General features: G+C 48.9%; 1 long non-coding RNA gene across 1 annotated transcript; it reads right to left on the reverse strand.

Moving 5' to 3' along the window:
• Positions 1-11,128: 11,128 nt before the first annotated feature.
• On the reverse strand, positions 11,129-13,352 carry LOC135827308 (uncharacterized). The gene is made up of 3 exons (XR_010555382.1): positions 13,010-13,352; positions 12,070-12,160; positions 11,129-11,179 (listed from the first exon to the last, which is right to left on the reverse strand). It is a non-coding gene; the product is annotated as an uncharacterized LOC135827308 (long non-coding RNA).
• Positions 13,353-20,484: the final 7,132 nt, after the last annotated feature.

Raw genomic sequence — 20,484 nt, forward strand, 5'->3', positions numbered from 1 at the left:
TCAAAACTCAAACTCTCAGACAGGTACATTCTACCAAGTAAAAGTAAATATAATAATAGATTACGCTTTGGTACTAGCTTATTTCATTTTTTTCAAGCCCCGTTTCAACATGTGGCCAGCAGTCTTTGCCAGAATGGTACGGAACATCAACGGAATAGGGCCAGGCTGGTGCGTAACATGATGATGGCCCCGCACACCGAACAAGTTCGAGCATGAGAGCATGTATTTTCTCCTGCTGAATGGATGCCTGTGCAGCGGTCTCTAGCTGTCAACGCGTTTTGTCACGAAGGCGGTGAGTCTCCAAACGACGGGATATTTGCTCCGTCGTTTCTTGCTGTTGGCATAGCCTTTCGCAAGCACGGCGACTCTCGAGGCGGCGGGACCTCTCTTCTCCCTTCTTCTACTCTCTGTGTAGGCACTCCTGCCGACGCCGTCTGCTCAGAGCTTTAAAACACTGTCACCCCTGTCGTTTTGCTCTTCCTCATAGTCCTCTTCTAATTATCTCAGCATTCTATTTATACAACAACTACGACCATTAAAACACTGCAATCTACCCGATCCTTACATTCCCAGCCCATTAGTACCACACCCCTAAACTTTCGACCGATAGTACGACACGTTCTATGGTCTTTTGAAATCAAACCGCGACCATTACAATAATGCGGTCTAAACCATAATGAGCGTTAGCATGCTAACGCAAGTTAGCAGGCAGCCCAGCGAGCTGGCCCGACCTGCACGCATGCGCGAGTCACATGGTCATGCACCCTCCAAGATCCTGTACAATGTCTCTTGCATGTCATTGCTGTTTTCGACTTTCGAGCATGCAACTTGCGGAACATGCGTTCCCAAACAATTTCCTCCACAATTGTGCTCGCCCCGGTGTATCTTGCTAAGCTCAATGTTAAAAGTGCATTCTGCCGAATTCCCGTCCGCCCGGAGGATTGGTCCTTGTCGATCCGCTGGCAGGATCAATACTTTTATGAGAGTGCCCTGCCCTTCAGACTGTATTACGCTCCAGTCCAGCTATATGGAACTCTGTCGCATCCGCCAGTGAATGGATTATGTGCTGGCAGTTCGCACTCACACGCCTGTTGCATTACGGGGAATACCTCAACTAACGTTACTTCCTCAGTGCATGCTCTGGACTTGTGTTAGCTTGCCAGCAATTCGCTATTCTGCTCCGAGCGTTTACATACTTCGATGTTTCTCTGGCCGCAGCAAAAGTGGAGGGTTCAGCTCAAGTCCTGACGTTATTGGCATCATCCCATTACGGGGAGAACCTCGACTAACGTTTCTGTCTCCATGCATGCTCTGAACTTGTGTTAGCTCGCCAGCAACTCGCTACTCGGCGCCGCGCGTTTACATACCTCGGTGTTTCTCTGGCGTCAGTAAAAGTGCTTCCTCAATGCATGCTCTGGACCTGTGTTAGCTCGCCAGTAACTCGCTACTCGGCGCCGCGCGTTTACATACCTCGGTGTTTTCTCTGGCGTCAGCAAAAGTGGAGGGTCCAGCCCACGTCCTAATGTTTATCGGCGTCATCCTGGACACCCGCCGCGCTAACATCAGTATGCCTATGGACGAACTTGCCGAGCTTCGTGATCTCCTTCGGGCCACTCTTCACACAGCTTCAACTACCCAATGTCAACTCGAGTCTCTTCTGGGAAAGCTCCCGTTTGCTACAAGAGTGATAGCCCCTGGATGCAAATTGCAGATTGTGGTCACTTGCCAACTGGTACCGGCAGCCGTGTTACCTGATCAAGCTCTCCAAAGAGTGCCTCAAAGATCTTCGCTGATGGCCTGAGCTCCTGGATTAGCGGAACGGCCGGTCCTTCTTCCTACACCCTAAATGGACGCCGTCCCCCGACTTGCTGGTATTCACTGATGCAAGTGGTGCACTTGGCCGGTGCTCGTACAATTGCGACCGGGGATAGGGCGATGGACAGTCAATCAAGCAGAGCAGCAATCGCAAAGGGTTGTTTGCAATTGTGGCAGCCCGCAACACCTGGGAAAACTAGCGGCATCAGCTGCAAATGCCAATCGATGGGCATTTACAGCAACTGCGAGGATATTGCTCATCAGTTGTGGCTTTGGCCTGGCGTTGCACACCGGCCACCCGTTTCGAATCAGCTGCGGGACTCGATATTCAGAGAGGCCGGAAGGTGGAAAGCGATGTCTGCCCGAGTAACATTCGGACGCCACCTGCAGCCAAAGTATGGGTGGCTGCGGCAATGGCCTCAGCCCATGATATCAAGTTCTGACAGTCTTTACCTAGCTTGCACCGCTTACAGATTGCACGGGTAGCTGCACTTTGTGATCCGCTCCGGGAGTGCCGATTTATGGAATATATGCTCTCAACTGGTTATGCATACCAATATATTTAGCATTTGGAGGCTCTACTCAGAGTCATTGGCGGCTCTACTCAGAGTCATTGGCGGCTCCATGCGGAGTCATTGGCGGCTTCATGTGGAGTCATTGGCGGCTCCATGCGGAGTCATTGGCGGCTCCATGCGGAGTCATTGGCGGCTCCAAGCGGAGTCATTGGCGGCTCCATGCGGAGTCATTGGCGGCTCCATGCGGAGTCAATTTGCGGCTCCATGCGGGGTCATTCGGCGGCTCCATGCGGGGTCATTCGGCGGCTCCATGCAGAGTCATTCGGCGGCTCCATGCGAAGTCATTCAGTGGCTCCATGCGGAGTCATTTGACGGCTCCAAGCGGAGTCATTTGCCGGCTCAGCTCAAGCCATCTAGTGGCTCCAAGCAGAGCCATCATACCAGTTGCTCGAATCGGCACTCCCAGCTTAATCCAAAACTCGGTTGCTCTGTTGTGAGGTGGGGGGGGGGGGGGGCTGCTAACCTAGGAATGGGTTTGCTCCCCACACTGGAGCTCGCGCTATTCCGTCGACTTGACACTTGACGGACTCACGACTGCCATCCAGAGTCGCCACCACTATTTCTAAACCATACGGCTAATTATTTTAGTTAGCTATCGACTTACCGGTACAGTAAAACCTGTGACTACTGACCACCCCTTGGTGCCAGCAAAAGCGGTCTTTAGTAGCAGGTGGTCTTTAGTTAGAGGTTTGCACCACGTGACCATATGTGGATCCCATTATATGATATGTATGTCAAAATGCAGCTAATACAATTCCCCAGGACTTGCGCAATGTCAGAAAGACGGAGAGATGGAGAGAGAGACAGAGAGAGAGAGAGAGAGAGAGAGAGAGAGAGAGAGAGAGAGAGAGAGAGAGAGAGAGAGAGAGAGAGAGAGAGAGAGAGAGAGAGAGAGAGAGAGAGAGAGAGAGAGAGAGAGAGAGAGAGAGAGAGAGAGAGAGAGAGAGAGAGAGAGAGAGAGAGAGAGAGACAGAGAGACAGAGAGAGACAGAGAGAGACAGAGAGAGAGAGAGAGAGAGAGAGAGAGAGAGAGAGAGAGAGAGAGAGAGAGAGAGAGAGAGAGAGAGAGAGAGAGAGAGAGAGAGAGAAGATTAATTTTTTGCAGACTTCAAATTCAGCTGCTACTTCTGAAGCCAGGAGTCAAACGTTCCCTGGGGAAGTTTCGTTTCGCGCTGGGCTTCAAATTTGTTCATGCGATCAATCATACCGACTGTCCTTGTTGTGACTTCTCGATTGCTTGAACGCGATCCTTCAGCATCAGGACCTTGTGGTGCTGCTTTGTTTCTGGATTCCTTAATGCCATCGTCGATCCGTCTGTATGACTGGGGTGACAGAGCCGCCCAGTCTTCGTTTCTCCTCCGAGTAGAAACATCGATCAGAGAGCGCTTTCGATGCGCTCTCCAAGACGTTTCCTATCATGTTTTTTCTTGACAGCGCTTGAAATTTTGACAGGTGTAGTGCAGTCCACACCGACTCCACAGCCCAAATTACCTGCATTCATTTGTTCAGCTGTAGTATCGAAAGATTCTTTTCAGGACCATGGAAAATCAGTAAAATTTCAAGAAGGAGCTTCGAGCAACATTTGATTTCCTACATCGCGGTCGCTAGTTACGGGTCAAAAATTGTGTTTGGGACAGGAAAAGGCGGTCGCTGGTCGCGTTCAGAAAGTAGTCGCTGGTCACAGTGCATTTTGAATGTGAAACCTTCCGTGCCTGGCGAAGTGGCCGGTAGTACCAGGCTGGTCGCTAGTGACGGTGGTCTTTAGTTACAGGTTTTACTGTATATCCCTTACCGAAATTGTATTCTTGAACGCAATATTCTTCTTTCTTTTTCTTCTACTCCGTTCCATCAGCACTCGGCCGATGGCAGGAGATTGGTACCCACTGGGCTAGCATGCAGCAGCTAAAGCTGGGGCCTTTTCTTACTCCGTCAAACCCACTTCTTAAAACGAAACTGACGTGCATATTCACATTGCATGTTGTGAATGTCCCCATATTTGCCCCGACATCTTAGCTCGTACAGCGCTCCAGATACATCTATGCTACGGTGCGCACCGCATACTCGAATTACGGTACGGGACACATACGGGATACTGCACCAACCATGGCATGCCACGTGAACCACCCTACCAGGCACCGTGACACGCACCGAATTACAGCGGTGTGGATACTGGCTAGCGCCAGATGCTACTAAAGTACAACTGAATAGCGTCTTTTGCATAGCTACGGGAATAATCTCATATCCCAAGCATTGCAGCTCTGCTAATAGAATAATTCAGGTTACTCCCACTCCATTTCTCTAGTGCTTATTTTTCTGAAAAAGTATCATCTTTGGCACCAGAATGCTGCCACCAAGAGTACATTAACCAGAGTGTGCAGCCCAAAGAGAATCATCCCACGGCAAAGTTTATTGTTTAGGGTATAGACTCGCAATAATAGGCTCACCTTTGCTGCATCTCACACCGCTTCACACGGTCATCTACTCTATCACCATGGTAATTTCTGTGGCACATTGCTGCTTGTTTAACAAAACGTAGAAAACACACCGAATTTCCAGGTAATTACCATGGTGATAGGTACTTTAGCTTGAACCTATTGTATGCAGCCTGTCAGTGGCGGTATACCCTCGAAGTATAAAAAAGTATAGTACTCGACAGGACTTCCGACCGGGTCGCAGGTAACCCAGTGTTCTTTTTCCAAAAGGTCCAAGTACTCACAAACAGGGCCACTGACCTGGCTCTGGAGCAGACACTGGTAATCTAGGTCCAAGTTTGCTCGATTATGTTCTGACGCTTCATGTGCTTTCATAGCCAAGGTTTCTCACTTTCTTCGCAAGCTCTTTTAGTCTTGAGAGTTGACAACTGCTTATGGTTGTGTTGGCAGAAAACATGTCAGCTAATCTGACAACCGTCCAACCCCATTTTACTGGTAAGTAGTCAGCGAGTGGCTTTGATGGGGCCATACTATATTTTGTGCTTCCTTTTTGAAAACACGTTCTCGCTCGAAGGGTTTCTAAACTTTATCCCTGCGCTCATTGATGGAGTTCATCGATGGAGTTGCCAGCGGCACTCTACAGAAGAACAATGTTGTCAAGTTTTTTTATGAAAAATTGTCAAACATTTTCAAATTGCTATAAGTTTGGTTAGGGCCGGGTTCCACTGCGGCTCCGCAGCTCCGCTGCTCCACGGTACTTGGCTGCATGCAGCAGAGCGGCGTGGTTCCAGTGACACTCGCCATTCACGGTACCGCGATCGTGCTCGATGTTTTTTGATGACATTTAGCCTGCCTGCGCGCGCGTGAAATCCAAAAAAATCCTCGTGTTCTGGCCTGTGCAACGAATTAAAATTCCCCCAAATAAAACAATTGAGTGCGGGAAACAATGCAAGCCGTGACCGCAGCTTGCGTTTTTTTGTATCAAGCAGCGAAGCGAAAGCTGGTGATGAGCCGCGGCCTCGCTGGACCAGCTCGTAATGATGACGTTTCATGCCGTGGATGATGTGCGGCGGAGCGGCAGTGGAACCCAGCCCTTAGGCAAAGGAAATTTGTCATTAATTTGTTTATGCTGCATAGATGGAGAGCTGCACACTCTGGCTTATGGACTCTCGCCTACAGTGTAGTCGTACTGCTAGTGTACTGGCATTACAGAAGACACGAAAAACGAGAACATAATTATGGCGAGAAAGTAATTACTGGCTAAGAATTGCCCTAAGACTTACCGCTTCTCAGTGCTCCATACCAGGAAGTAGTACAATACCTACTCCCTGCTCCATACGAGTGTTTTCTCCTCATTCTCTGCATCCTTTGCCGCAGGAGTCTCGTCCATTTAGCGGCTCAAATGCTTGAGCTCCGGATAGCGGAAAATAGCTCGTCGTCCATTAGCGGCTCTAATAGTACCTGGTCTGAAGTGTCGCAGTCTAGCAACTATGATTTTTTCCAGGAGGGTAAGGGTTGCAAACCCAAAGAGACCCTAAGCTTCGTCTATCAAACAAAACAATTGCCCTAAAAAATGGAAGAGAAAAAGAGTGAGCGAGCTGGTCTGAGCGCGCTACTTTTCAAAAAATAGAAGCTGAAAGCCATCAAAGTCAAAGCATTCTGGCTAGCGCGTTTGTGTATGTCACGAGCGCTAGCGCGCTAGTCGCAGCAAACGCTCGCAGGCCAGAGTTAGCGCTATTTGGGCTGTTTGCCGCACGCGGCAGCTGGATGGATCACGTGATCCAAGCTGACAAATAAGGTCCGATGGTTCAGCTACATTGAGCCACAAGCCACTCGATACTACTCGTGCAGCATGCTAGCATACGTGCAAGCTGCATGCTACACACTCGACTCCTCACACTGTACACAGTACACAGTCACACTCATCACTGACTGTCTGTAGACTGTACTTGTATCTGTCATCACCCAGTCACCTTCAATGCTTCATACTCATACCATGCAGTCATACCCGGTACCATACGCCATATGCATACTACTACACGTCACTGTACTATGATGTAGTCATAGCAAACATCACTGTCATCATCAGACATCACGCCAACACCATGATTCCACACGGCAACACCACTCACTGCACTCCACAATCATATTCATAACCATGATAACAGGCAACACAGTCGATACACACTAACATAAATAAGTAACAGTCATGACTCTAATATTGTAATAATGACTGAGTACGAGGTCAATATAGGAAATAAAAGCCGAGTAAAAGACCGAGGCGAAGCCGAGGTCTTTTATTTCCTATACTGACCAAGTACCCAAGTACGAAGTCAATATTAGATTTATCACGACTAGCTGCTTGGCTTGCGCTGCCCGCTACTACGCGCAATGCCAGTACCCTGGACGCATTTAAATCTGCTCACTAGATTCACCATCACCTGTCCCTCCCATGCTTCTCCGTCTTGACCATTACTTTTCTTCTTTTATTCACCATGGTTGGTTAACACCCACATCCCCCGTACTGGCTGATTTTCTTCTCATGCCATGAGGTGTTGTCTATAATAATAATAATAATAATAATAAAGCCTGTGTTCATTCGCTAAAAAGGAGTCAAAATGTAAGCGGTCAATATTATAGCCCTAAGGAGTGAAATATGCAGGAACATTTGACTGCTTAGGTATGGCAAAAAATCTATGGGAGTCAATACTATACTAAGACCAGTAAGGGAGTGATAAAAATGACTTTGTGTTTATTAATTAGAACTATAAGTACGGTAGTCGGCAGTGCACGACTTCTGTAGCTGTAAACCATGGTAGATCGTTGGGCTCCATGCCATGGCATGGGTGTTCATGCAAGCGCCCTGCGTTGGTTTGCGTCGTACCTCGCCGGGAGATCTCAGCGTGTCGTCACGCAAGCCAGCCAGTCTTCAGGTCTTGCAGTGTCTCGAGGAGTTCCTCAGGGAAGTATTTTAGGCCCTACCCTTTTTAATGTCTACCTGAGGGACCTTCCCCGGCTTGCGGAGACAGCGGGTTCAAAATTACTGATGTTCGCAGATGACAAGACAGTCTACTCTAGTGATCCGTCGAAGGCGCGTTCCGAAGCCAAGTTGTCATCGGCACTGGAGATACTAAACAACCACCTTGGCTCCCTTGGCATGCAGATAAATACCGACAAAACCGTTGTCATGCAAATCCATCCCAAACGTGCCACAGGGAGTCAGCAACAACAACAAAGGCAACAACTGCAAATCACCTTGTCAAATGTTACGCTAGGGGAAGTGGAAAGCACCAGATGCCTAGGAGTCGTTGTTGACAATAAGCTGTCCTTTGACCAACACATTAACAATGTCGTCCGGAAAGCCTCGCGGAAGATCGGTGTACTGCGCCGATCTTTCCGCCAGATGAACCTGTTTGCCCGCCATACTTTCGTTGTCGGTGTTATTCAGCCTGATCTAGAATATGCTCTCCCTGTATACCTTTCGTTTATATCCGCTAAAAATAGAAACAAGCTAGCCTCACTCCACCGGCGCGCTGTTTGAGTTGCTTGTGGCGCATCACCCCAAGCTAATATCACGCCACTTCTTCACCACCTCAATGTTTCCTCTTTCCAATATCGATCAGTATTTTTGTTCCTTGTATTCATTTTCTACTGTTACTGTATTAAGCCGGCTGTTTGCTTTCAGTCCCTCTTTCCCATCTGTACCGGTCTACCCGAACTATTCGCGGCTCAACAACTCATAACATGAGTATCAATCGCTATAGATCTATGTCTGGCTTTCTGTCCTTTTCAAGTAAATCGGCTCTTGTTTCGAATTATTTACCAGACGACCTGAAGTCCTGCACTACCGTAAAATCCCGCCAGAGCGCCCCTACCTCCTCGACGCTTCAGGTGGGGAGGGGCGGATGGGCGAGTCCTACTTGCCGCATTCAGTGCTACATGAAAAAGTACTCACCCTACGAAAACTGTTCGTGCATCTCGTACACCGACCAAAGGTCAAGAGCCAGGAGTCGTACAGACCCATCAAAACGCAGCAGTCCTTTCCCAAACGACCAATCCCGATATAACAGATTTCGAGGGTTTTTTTGCCGGGAAACGTTCTCAAGCTTGAGAAATTTCGAATTTGTCTAGTTTTGGGGTATGTATGAAATAGGGTTATCGGCCTGGTCGAGCAGTGAAGGCTTCTTCCACATCCCTTGAATTATTTCATATGAAAGGTTATCAGTTTGGCAATGCCCTGCCGCCAGGAGAATGCAAACAACGCGATAGAATGCGTCCCGGGTGGTAGGGATCATTTTTCTAAGTGCTAGAAAATAGCCGACATCGATACGAAAGTCGGCCTCAAAGTCGACATGGACGTCTTGAACAGGTGAGATCTTTCAATAGACCCTTTGCACAATAACGGTCACGTGATCCGAGACGGGGCATCCTCTTCGATTTTTGTGCAGAGTATCCGTTGTTGAGCATGGTGAAACACTGTATTTTTCCATTTTGGAGATGGAGGAGAGAGTGTCGAGTGGTTTGCCATCGATGGCTGTGGCACCCGTGGACGAACTGTCAAATGAAGATTGGCCTGTGAAGGAACTGAACAGTTTTCTGCTGAATGAGGGTGCGTATCTGTCTGGAAAAAGAAGGAGTTGTTGGAGCGGTAAGTTTTCCGCAGTCAGTGGATATTTCGGATTACTGTAGATTGAAATTTATTTTTATTTTCTCTACCTTCTCTCCTCTGTCGATGTAGAGAACACTTCTCTATGCAGAACCCTGATGCTCCTAGAACTAAGAAGGGCACCACTTCCTCGAGTGTACAGTCGTCGTGCCCAACATTTCATGCGTCCCAGTGGATGACTCGATGAGTGATGAACCTCTGTTTCCCAGAGTGAGTGCCACACCAGGCTTGTTCATCTCCAACGCAGGGGCAAGTCGCCGACGACAGTGAAGAGGGAGCTGATGGAGTAGTACTAGTGAAGAAGCCCGTGGATAGTGTCCATGAGTTTTACTTTGGTGGCTATGTGCATAACGTGAAAGTCTGTCATATCGTGCACACAGCCACAGCTCGAACTCAGATGGCCTTCTCCGCACGCCTGAGCGATGAGGCTGCGTCTCTCTGCACTTCAACATCAGCAGCTCGAGCAGCGCCAGCAAGCAGTCGATCTTCCTTGAATAGCGAAGACAGGGATGGGTCATGCCTTTCTCTCAAGCTCCAGAGTCTCTTGGCAGGACGTTCCGCGTCTTCGCAAAACGATGAAAGTGACTGTCGTCATCGACAAAGTGTTCCGAGCAAAACCGTGACTGTGAACGATGTCGCAGCGAACTGCTGCCCTTCTCGCCAGATAGCCAGGATTCAAGAGAGTGGAATGCCAGCATCACTAGGGAACGCCTGGAAAAACAAGTGGGTTTCTTAGACAAGGGATGACGGTTGCTGCAAACAAGAACCCAACAGCAGTCCTTGGAAAGCATTTCGGAACTTCTTCCTTCAGAACTAAAAAAACTTCAAATGAAAAAAGGCTGGGGAGTACATACATGAACATCGCGTCGGGACCGTGAAAACCTAGCCTGTCACAGGAAACTTGATCACGTCCTGCAGCAAACCATGCATGCTGGTTGCATGCCAAGTGTGGAGCGCGCGCACAGCATGCCCCGTCTCGACCCCTCTCGCTTATTGCGCAAAGGGTCTATATATCAATGGAGAACACCCTAAAGAATATATGTATAGTGTTTCTAAGCTTCTAACCCTTGTGTGCTCAAGTGAAAATTGAACATATTTGGACGTGAATATATCACCACACAAAACCTGATACTGTAGTACATTTATCATTCAATGGGTATACAGTATACAACCACCATACAAACACGAGCAGGAGAATGAATGGACAGGAGAAGAGTTGGTTACCCATTGCTGTTCAACAAAGAGAAGCACATACTAAAAGTTGAATTGGATTAAAAGTATTTACAATTCACAATTACATGTATCACTTTCTGCGATGTAACACTTGCGGCGAGGAAATGCCTGTCGCGCACTGTCGCAAGCAGTTGTAGGGCCACTGTCCCAGAAGTTGGCAAAAGCATAACTCTTGCCAAGCGCGTTGTACACAAATGGAGTGCAGTTCACTAGGCTGGGTGCACGTGAGGGTACTACGCACTGCACTTAGATGCCGCAGACACAAAACAGATTGTGAATCGTCTGTCGCGATTGCAGCTCATCGCAGGTGTTGCATGTTGCGCATTGTGGAAAGCAGTTCATGTATTGGGAATTGAGCTTCAGTAATAACAGAAAGAGGATCCCAGAGGATGACCGACACCGCTGACAACACTCTTCTACGCAAAGTTTTGATGACGATGCTTGATTGAGACGTTAACCTGCAATGGAAAATAAACAGCAGATGATACTGATTATATATTAGGTACGGATTATACCATGAGTATGAGGGGTATACGGCGAATATTTTCGAGAGTGTGTTAGGACGAGGGACAATTGGGGGATTCGGTATACACAGAGTGCGAATGGTATAATCCATTTGCATGGTACTTTCCTAAATACAGAGCGTGACCAACACGAAAGCTTAGCTCACATTCGAAGGGGCGCAACGGGACGCGACGTAAGGATTGACGGGAACCGACGGAACGGTTATGACGCCGACAGACAGCGTCCAATGTGAACACCAGGAACAGGAACGCAAGCGTTCTACCCTACAGATTGGGAAGCGAGGGGAAGAGTTGGATCAGTTGAACTTTTCAGACCGTAGACGGGGACGCAAGCGTACAAAACAACTGCATTCGAGTGTGAACAGGGGATGTGTCGTGCGCTGACCCCTCCCGATACGCACAACAGCACACTTAGGTTTTTTAACATTTCAAACACGGTCAACACTACGCTTCCCATGATAACTCGCCGAATGGCTAGCACAACTGATTCAAATTTTAGGAAGATGAGATTTCGTGTCACTTCTTGAAAATTGCAATAGCTGCCACATGTCGTGTCATACTACATGTTGTGTCTTACGAATCGTACAAGATTTTACAGCTCACCCCGGCCGTCCCAACAGGCCCTTACGTCCCATACCGTCAGCGTTACGTCGAATGTGAACTAGGCTTAAAGTTTCCTTATTCTCGAAGTGACCCATGTGAACTGAGCGGGATATATCGCTGAATATATCCCGCTTAGAACGGCCGCTGATTGGCAAATGGTGTTATATTTGAGACGAGTTCTATATCACTCAACTTCATATCACAAATGCTGGCGCACTTACATGAGGAAGGAACGGATCCATACACGTGCACGCATCAAATACTCTGCCAACAGCCAGTCAGCGATGATTACAATTATACAGTGCAGCAACCCTGGACAGCAAGAAAGAATGTACACACCAGAGAGCCTGAAAATGAAGTTATACTCTGATGAACGATTCGCATATAAGAATATTGGTGGCCAAAGGCAAAGTGAGAACAAGTCTAGATCACTCAATTAGACAGAACAATCTTGAGTGTACACTTATACGAGAAAAGGACGAATCCATAGGCGTGCATACAATGCATACATGGCATGTTGAATACGCCGCCAGCATCAAGGCGGTGGGAACTACAACTGCATGCATACAGTGCAGCAGCGCTAGGCAACATCTCACTAAATGTAGAAGATATGGCGGGCAGATGATTACGGTTATAGAACAGATGTCATTTTATGGTGCATGCCATTACAAGAACCAGCATTTTTTATGGAGCGGATGGTACCAATACGGCGAAATGTCTACGGATTCAAGATAAATCACAACAGACTTAAGCAAGAACATGGTAAAACTGAGCAATGGACTGGCACATTCAAGACTGATTCATACTTCATTTCATGAACGCAATGCGCACAGGCGAAGGTCGCGCGATGGACCAAAAAAGTAACTCAACTCAAGATCAAGTCAACTTTCTCGCCGCAAACGGCCATTGTGACGTGTTTCCCTTACGCAAAGCGAAGTGTGAATGAGGCTTTACTCTACATATCCAAAACTGTAAACCAGTGAAGACTACAGCTTAGAAGACGGTATTATAATGTTGTGCATTGTACTTGCCAAATGTGTGTGATACTCTATTTAACATACATGTAGATAGGGCCAAGCAAGCACAGCAAGTTCTGAATTTTAGGTATTTGGAGCTCGTGAACAGATCAGATTTGTCTTGTAAGTGATAGGTATTGCTTACCTCTATATGTTGCCGCCTTCGTGCTGGCCGAAAACGCTGCATGCTCTGGTGATAATTCGGCTTGAAATTAGGTGCATAAAAATGCCAATTTCAGCTTCGTTCACAACATTTTCGATATACGTCTCCTCTACGAAACTTCACTAAAAATATATCTGCCGAAAGAGCGTCCCGTCAAGAATACATGGTGTGAAATAAAACGAGGTGGTGCAAAGTAAAACGACGTAGGCCATGTAAAACGGCTTCCATCTCTCAGAACCAATTTAGGACAGTTCTCAAATTTGAGAACATTTTTTCGCTTTCGCGGCAAAAATCAGTCAAGAATCTGTTATATCGGGATTAGTGGAAGAGGTCTTTTTTTTGCGCGTCTGGGGAAGGACTGCAGGGTTTGTGCGTTCCCTGGTCAAGAGGGTGGGCACTATTTCCAACGGGGTTGAGCACGCGTCTGCAGTACAGTACGGCATCACAGACTGCGACAGAGTCATGTAGCGACCTGACTCACTGAGTATTACGTCATTCTACATACGCATGCGCAAGAAATAAAATCATTCTCTTTGGTCACAACTTCTTCGTTGTCCGGTTGGCCAAAGTAGCCGTCGTCTAGGGCCCGACGTAAAACCCATAATTGGTGACCCCTGACGCTGCGCTCTTCGGAGTTTTGAGCATGCCATCCCCGAGCTCGGCCCGCCGCAGTTTCCTGCTCGCCTCAACTCTCGGGAACCCGTCAATCGCCGGCTGTTGACGTAAAACTTGAGCCTCACCACCACTCGTCACTGGATCCGCCTCGGAGCTGCTGTGGCCCCTGCCACCCTCCCGGCCCACCTGGATACCCCGCTATCCTGCCACGGCACATCGTCCAGTCGTCTTCGTCCTGGCCTCAAGCTGGAAATTGGCCACCTCCACCCGTCGTACCAGCTCACTCACTGTGCACGCACGCAGGCACACGCCCGGCACCGGACCCCATGGAGCTGCGCTCGCCTCCATCTGTCCCCGCCTCACTCGGCATGCCTCGCATCAGTGCAGCGCTCCTGCTGGTATCCCGCCAAGCCTGCAACATGCAGCCGCCTCTGACATGATCATACTCCTCTGTCACGCGTACATTTCCTTTCTTTCTGCCTCTGACACGATAACACTCCTCTGTCACGCATACATTTCCTCTTTTCTTTCTTTCTGCCTCTGACATGCTCTCCACCTCTGTCACGTTAACACACCTCTGACATGTTAACCCGCATCTGTCATGCATCTCTCATTTCCGCTTTCTGCACTGTTTTTGATTTTGTTTCGGCCTTCGTTGCCACGTCACAAACAAATTTCATACACGCAGCACTCTCGCCTGTACATATGTATCATATTATTATATTTTTGCCTTTCCGCCTTGTACATGCTGCGCTTTCCTTTCTCTTTCTTGTTTCTTGTTTATCGTGCTTCGCTCCTCCCGACCTCACCACTGGCGGGGGAGTACTGTAGCGACCTGACTCACTGAGTATTACGTCATTCTACATACGGATGCGCAAGAAATAAAATCATTCTCTTTGGTCACAACTTCTTCGTTGTCCGGTTGGCCAAAGTAGCCGTCGTCTAGGGCCCGACGTAAAACCCTAAAGTCATACCACACGTACGAGGATACAATCACTAGAGAGGTTCCGGGGTACGATTTTCCGTGCCAAAATCCGTATGGGCGCTACGGATTTTTTCCAGGCGTGCTCCATACGATTTTTCGGCACGAGAATCCGTGTGGACTGGCTTTCATACGAACCATGCTTCGTATGGAGATTTTGCGTCATCGGGTGCAGAAAGATTTTTCGCGTACAAATTTGGTACGAGAAACATCGATTTTTCGCGGGAAGTTTTGATTTCGGTACAAATTTTCAAAATAAAAAGGCATAGCGCGGGAATGTGACGTGTTTGCGATCGTAACCTAGGCAATGACGGCAAACACATAAGTTCCGTACCCCGGAACTTTTCACTGCTCGAAAACGACGTATAAAAAATCCGTAGAGCCTCCACGGATTTTGGCACGAAAAATCGTACTCCGGAACCTCCCTAATCACGTCCCTGACAAGAAGTCAGGGAGGGGCGGATGGGAGAGACGGGCTCTGGCGGGATTTTACTATCGCAGATTTCCGCGTCAAATTGGCTATTTGGCTAAAAGACTGCTTAACTCTTAATCATTGACTCATTGTTGTGATTTGCTTTCAAGCAATGTGCATAATCAGTAAATTGATGTTGCTGTTTTTGTTTTTTTGTTTTTTGGCTTCCCGTTCTCGGGGCCTTCTATTCGGTACTCTCTGTAGTTGTACTTCTGTACTGTTGAGCTATCCGAATTCAAATAAACATTAAAAAAATCTACACGCTACTGACAGTACACGTACCTTATCAGTGTCCTGTACATGTACGAGTACAGTCAACTTCGCTAATAACGACTGCGGATATAACGACAATTCGCGAATAACGACATAATTTTCATGCCCGGAGCAAAGTCCCATCCAACTGTGACACATATAATGAGACTTCGGATATAACGACACTTCGCGAATAACGACACTTTTCTGATGCCCCGCCGAGTGTCGTTATATGCGAAGTTGACTGTAGCTACGTAGAGAGTGCTGACCTGCAGTGCTGTGTTTCCGGCACCATGTAACAGCGAGTTGTTCGTCCTGCAACCGTATGCGTCTTTCTTCAACACTTCGTAGAGCAGCCACGGCAAGGCTTTTCCTTCACGTTAGAGTAGCGATCCTTCCTAGATGCTATCGCCATTCATTAGTACTTTAACTACGATGATATTCCAGTAGTGTTTCTCCGAAAATAAAGTCAGCTCCCATAATGGACCCATTACTGAATTTTTTAACTTTACGGTACATTTTTTGTGGAATAGCAGCGGCATTTTTGTGCGAGAAAAAGACAGTGATAAAGGACCATCACTGCATCAGTGAAAAGGTATTATAATAGAATTAGAACTGAAAAACGGAGGGAAAAAGGTAGGAGAGCCACAGAAAGAGAGGAATACAGCACTCTCACACCAGTACTCTCACAATAGTACTCTCACAACAGAACTCTCACAACAGTACTCTCACAATAGTACTCTCACAACAGTACTCTCACAACAGTACTCTCACAATAGTACTCTCACAACAATACTCTCACAACAGTACTCTCACAACAGTACTCTCACAATAGTACTCTCACAACAATACTCTCACAATAGTACTCTCACAACAGTACTCTCACAACAGTACTCTCACAACAGCACTCTCACAATAGTACTCTCACAATAGTACTCTCACAACAGTACTCTCACAACAGTACTCTCACAATAGTACTCTCACAATAGTACTCTCACAATAGTACTCTCACAACAGTACTCTCACAATAGTACTCTCACAACAGTACTCTCACAACAGTACTCTCACAACAGCACTCTCACAACAGTACTCTCACAACAGTACTCTCACAACAGTACTCTCACAACAGTACTCTCACAACAGCACTCTCACAACAGCACTCTCACAACAGCACTCTCACAACAGTACTCTCACAACAGTACTCTCACAATAGTACTCTCACAATAGTACTCTCACAACAGTACTCTCACAACAGTACTCTCACAACAGTACTCTCACAACAGAACTTTCACAACAGTACTCTCACAACAGTACTCTCACAATAGTACTCTCACGCATACATTGTTTTTTTGTTTTTTTATTTTTTTATTATTATTATTTTTTTAAACAGTTGGCACCTATGACATCAGGGGATGGCCCACGCCTGGTAAAAAATAAATAAATAAAAACAAAAACAATGAGGAGCATTAAAGACAGTCAGTGCAGTGCGCACATGTTCACCGGTTTGAGTGCTACGCACATGCCACAGTTCAGAAATGCAAATTGCACTCAGCCGCCACCAGTTCGGTCGATGATGGTTGAGCTACTGCAACTCTGCTCCGGGACCGGTGTCCTCGGAGGGCCATAATGGCCGAGCGAAGAAGGGCGAACCCCAACCTGCATCTGATCCATGCCATTGTGATGGAGTAAGGCTCATTCTTCTTGTCGCTGATGATCAGTCCGAGCCGCTTGTAAAGGGCAGTTGCCGCCTTGCCTTGGCCTCCGGTGGCACTGAATACGAGGGGAACGAAGGTGGCATGCTCCACCTCACGAACACGCTCCTCATAATGCCGACGCTTCTCACGCTCATGCTTTGCGTATGCGGCGGGGATGGAGTGGACCGAGTTCGAACGAGCATGAGGGTTGAACACCCGAATATCAAAGAAAGCTCGCTCAAACCGGCCACCCCATACCCCGCTGGCAGCAACATCCAGCCTGGCACCATCCTCACGGATAGCCGTCCGGTGATGAAAATTCTCACCAGATAACGGCTGAAGGCGTGGCTCAATGCTGATATCATGAGCTGCTGATGTGAGCATGGTAGCGGTCAAGTCCCGCAGCTCGTTGTGCCGCAGAGACGGATAGCCACCTACTGGGCAAGACAAGGCGTGCGGGACAGTGAAGGCAGCTCCACAGGCACAGCTCTGGGGGAGATGGGGCGGGGTCCACCCGTAGCGGAGGCAGACAGCATCTCGAAACGCGCCCTTGTGTAGCGAGAACCCATGCTGCTTGAGTGGTCGACAGGTGAGCCAGTTCGACGCACCCTTTTCGGCCGCAAGATCCATGGACCTCTGCAGGTCTCCATCCACGCCATCGTACACCTCCTTGGCGTGACGCTGCTCCTTCTTTCTGGCGTCTGCCCTGGCTTTAGCTTTGGCTGCCCTGGTGTTGTCCGCCTCCTCCTGTGGCGGTGTATCCTGGTTCAAAATGCGCTGAACTAAGCTCTCGGTGATCGTAAGTGAGGAAGGAAACTGGTTCACAAGAGATACTGGGGAGACAATCCCCATGCCTCCGTAGCGGCTTGGGAGCGCGAGAACTTGGCGTTCCGTCTCTCCGGGCTGGGGACGACCAAGAAGAGCGGGAATAAACGACTGGGAGATGGTGGACTCCAGCTGTTCGAGGTGCGGGGCAACTCCTGGCATTGTGCGGGCGATGAATGACCACTTGTGCCGGAGAACGTTGGTGTACACTGCGTAAGCTGCTTGTGGCTGGGTGGAGGCCATGGTGGATAACTCCCGGATCTCCTCTTGCCATGCCTTCACCTTCGCCAAAGCAAAGGAGGCCCTATACTCGGGTGATCCAAGGGCGGCTCCAAGGTGTCGGTTGCCGTTCGTCTTGATGACGATATCGGTGTCGGCGAAGATTGCCCGTGCAGCTTCAGCGCATTCGGGCTTAACAAGAAGAACCGATTTGGCTGCGTTAAGGTGAAACTCTGGACCTCTCCGCTCGATGATGTCCCACCAGGCTCGGAGGCGGGGATCTTCCCTGCTGCGTTGGCATCATCAGCATACCAGCTTTGCAGGGCGTCACTCTTGGCAGCGACTCGGATCAGCGGAATGGTGCCCAACGCGTACATTGCCATGGCCAATGGGTCGCCCTGGGTGGTACCTTCAACTGACATGATGGCCTCGCCATCCACGTAGAGAGCCGCCGGTGAGCGATACGTGTTGATGAGAGCCGGCGCAATTTCCGGACAGAGATGACGGATATGCTGGAGGCATACCTGTCTGTTGAGCGAGTTAAACGCGTTGGATGCGTCTGCAAACAGGACTCCCTCCACATCGTTCTGGTCGTAGGCGGTTCGCATGGCGTGGATGGCAGCCTCTATGCCTGACTCTTGCCCTCCACACAGCTGGAGGCATCCCGCGGCATTCTCAATGGCCTCACCAACTGTGGAGAGGATGGCCTTTCCGATGATGCGGCGTACAATCTCTCCAACACCAATAGGTCGGACTCCAGGCTGCTTATCCAATGCGATCAGTCGACAGGCAACATAGGCCTCGAGTGCTACGGGGTCTACGTATGACGAAGCGATCCGTCGGGCTGTGGAGGCAAGTGCATCGCAAAGAGCATCAGATGATTTGCTGAAAGAGGTGCAAATCCGTCTCCATCCGCCTGCATCCATGCAAGATGGCCCTGCTGAGCCCTGAGTGTGGAGGGCTGCCTTCCTTATTGCATCTCTGTTGATGGAAGCGAAGCGCACAGGGTGCGGGCGTCTGGAGGTCTACCAAATGTCACTGCCGTTGCACTGATGGGTCCGGCGTTAGGGTGCTTTGCCTTCAGGATGTCCCGGACAGTCTCCGTTCCTACCTTTGAGTCAAGGCTGTGCACACCGTGGCAGTGGTCAGCTGAGAGGGTGCGCGCGGCCGCACTCAGGTTTCCAGAGGTGACAAGGTTGGCAAAGTGCCTGGCGCTATCCTGGTGTTTGGGCTGTTTGCTGGAGTGCTTGGAAGCTGCTCTGATCTGGTCTTGGATCGTGCGAGCTTCCAGGACTAGTTGGTTCAGGTCTCCGTCTTCCCACAGGATCAAGCGATTCTGCAGGAGCCTCCGGTGTTCGCTCTGGTCCAAACACCTGTGCGGCCGCTGGAGCAGGAGTTGGGTTGCCACCATGGCTGCTTTGATGGCGATTCCTTCCGCGGCACCGCGTTCACCAAAACTCTTGTACAGCGATGTTAATAGGTTTACAAATTTCGATCCAATTGTGCCGAGTGGCACATCGAACAGGTTTGCTGCGAAGTGGACGGTCTCCTCATAGGCGGCCGCTACCACTTGACGGGTGTCTGTGGCGTCCAGTCTCCCAAGGGTCAACGACCCTTCCGCTGCTGTAAACGGTGGTAGACTACATGTATTTGTGGGTGTGTCGACTTCGACATCCAGCATATCCCATGCCAGCTGTTGGGAGCTAGACACTGGGCTGTGCGGTGCGCGTGGGTCAGCGGGGCCACTAGTATTATGATGATCCTTTGCTCCTGTGGCCGTAGTAATACCAGCTGACTCGGTAACTGATGGCGTATCATGGCTGCTTGCCCCCTGCACGCCTCCAACAGTGCATCAACACTGGCGTCTACATCACCCGCATTCAAATCTGGCCTGCGCGTGCCTGTGCCGCTGGTCACGCATACATTGTACATGTAGGCCTGGGCGGATAATGCTAGCATTAAATAGCATTATTCCCGTAGCTATGCAGAAGACGTTACTTCAGTAACGTCTGGCGCTAGCCAGGGTCCACACAGCTTTAATTTGGTATTTTTGTGTTTGTGTGTTTGTTTGTTTGTGTCACGCCTGGCGCTATCCGTATCTGACGGCAAAAAAGCATAGGATGTTATAAATTTTTCAATTCTCCTATTTTTTCAGGCATATCCTGGGATTCGAAGCCGCACTGTCGCCCTACATGCATCCCCCATACACTTCGCATTCATACCCATTCTTCCAAGTTGCTTCACGTTATTATCTTGCGTTTGAAAGCCCTATTTGAATATTGCGGGCAGCTGTATGTGGCCAGCTGTAGGTGTTGGCGGATAATGCTCGGTAATATGGGATATAATGCTCTCAGTAATGCTCCACAAAAGGCCATATAATGCTCCAAACAATGCTGAT

The sequence above is a fragment of the Sycon ciliatum genome, chromosome 11, assembly GCF_964019385.1.
Source record: "Sycon ciliatum chromosome 11, ocSycCili1.1, whole genome shotgun sequence".
NCBI lineage: Eukaryota > Metazoa > Porifera > Calcarea > Leucosolenida > Sycettidae > Sycon > Sycon ciliatum.